Below are 2,095 nucleotides of genomic sequence, written 5' to 3' on the forward strand. Positions count from 1 at the left end.
TGAAGGCCCTCAAGTCCTGTCTGGTCTGTAGGGCCTCCTACTGTGACTCTCACCTCCAGCCTCATCGTGATGTTCCTCCCCTACAGAGACACAAGCTGGTGGAGCCCAGCCAGCAGCTCCAGGAGAACATCTGCCCTCGTCACAATGAGGTGATGAAGATGTTCTGTCGCACTGATCGGAAGATCATCTGTTATCTCTGCTCTGTGGAGGAACATAAAGGTCACCACACAGTGGCAGCAGCAGCAGAGAGGACTGAGAGGCAGAAAGAGCTGGAGGAGACCAGGCAGAAGATCCAGCACACAGAGGAAGACCTGAAGGTGCTTCAGAAAGAGGTGGAGTCCATCAACGGCTCTGCTGATAAAGCAGTGAAGGACAGCGAGAAGATCCTCACCCAGATGAGCCGTCTGCTGGAGAAAAGACGCTCTGAGGTGCAGCAGCAGGTCAGATCCACACAGGGGGCAGCAGTGAGTGGAGTCAAAGAGCTCCAGAAGAAGCTGGAGCAGGAGATGATGGAGCTGAAGAGGAGAGACGCTGAGCTGGAGAAGATCTCACACACACTGGACCACAGCCAGTTTCTCCACAGCTTCTCCTCACTGCCAGCACTCAGTCCGTCTCCAGACTCCTCCAGCCTGGAGATCCGTCCTCTGAGATACTTTGAGGACGTGGCAGCAGCTGTGACCAAGCTGAGAGATGAAATACAGCAAGTTCTGATGGAGACTCAGACAAACATCTCATGGACAGTGAGCTACAGTGATGTTCTACTGAAGGTACCAGAACCCAGGAGCAGAGAGGACTTCCTCAGATGGTCACCTCAAATCACTCTGGATCCAAACACAGTGAACAAACATCTGATATTATCTAAAAAGAACAGAAAAGTGACAAGCATGGAGGAAGTTCAGTCTTATTGTGATCATCCAGACAGATTCACTGTCTGGTGGCAGGTCCTGAGTAGAGAAGGTCTGACTGGACGATGTTACTGGGAGGTGCAGTGGAGAGGGGGGTGGGTTAGGGTAGCAGTGGCCTACAGGAACATCAGCAGAGGGCCAAAGGAAAGTAGATTTGGATTCAGTGACAAATCCTGGAGTTTATATTGTTACTCGGGTGGATATGAGTTTTATCACAACAACATCAGGACTGATGTCTCAGGTCCTCGGTCCTCCAGAGTGGGAGTGTACCTGGACCACAGAGCAGGTCTTCTGTCCTTCTACAGTGTCTCTGGCACCATGGAGCTCCTCCACAGAGTCCAGACCTCCTTCACTCAGCCGCTATATGTTGGACTTCGTGTTGTTGGTTCAGGTTGTTCAGCTGAGTTGATGAAAGTGTGACTGAAGTCGTCAGACAGACTCTGAGCTGAATTCTCACCTTTGATTCTTCTTCTGTCTTCACGTTTGTTGCCCAGTGTCTCCGGCTGTCAATCACAGGGTGGGCGGGGCCTTCTGACTGTTGATCCGTTTGTCAACAATCAGATGAATGCATGTAAATATTGTGAGAGAATTTTGTCTTTTGATTCTGCTTGTTGGCTCAATGTGACAATATTCAATCAATAAGTCATGAAATATGCCATCAGTCTATATTGCACAACAATGTCAAGTCAATGATCAAGTGTTGAATTGAAGCAATAAAGCAACAAGACAATCCAGATAGCAGTGGGAGTGTTTCCTGATGTCAGGCTGCAGTACCAGCTGCTCACCACAGGGGGAGGCAGAGAGTCAGCAGGAACTCAGTCCAAGGTTAAAGGTAAGGGAAGGTACACACACACGCACACACACTCACACACACACATTCTCTCTCTCTCACACACACACACACACACCGACACACACTCTCTCTCACACACACACACACACCCTGACACACACACACACTCACACTCACACTCACACACACCTTCTGTTTTGGGGCGTTAGTGTCTTGGGTGGTCGCTGCCCGGCCTTCTGGCCGGGTCCGCGGTGGGCCTCCCCCCCCCGAGCACGGTTTCCTCACCCTTGCTCTGGGACACCGACTGCACCCTTGTTGGCGATGATCTGGCTCCCACACAGTCAACGACCCACTGACATCACCGGGGCTTTGGATGAGGGTCTCAATCGGCCGGCCA

The 2,095-nt window shown here is 51.3% G+C and overlaps 1 pseudogene; it reads left to right on the forward strand.

Annotated features, from left to right (window-relative positions):
* LOC142900715 (E3 ubiquitin/ISG15 ligase TRIM25-like) overlaps positions 1 to 1,635 on the forward strand; it is a 3,338-nt pseudogene extending 1,703 nt beyond the window's left edge.
* The last annotated feature ends 460 nt before the right edge of the window (positions 1,636 to 2,095 follow it).

Source organism: Nelusetta ayraudi, unplaced genomic scaffold, assembly GCF_046127955.1.
Source record: "Nelusetta ayraudi isolate G7.1 ecotype Tasmania unplaced genomic scaffold, CSIRO-AGI_Nayr_v1 ptg000084l, whole genome shotgun sequence".
Lineage (NCBI taxonomy): Eukaryota > Metazoa > Chordata > Actinopteri > Tetraodontiformes > Monacanthidae > Nelusetta > Nelusetta ayraudi.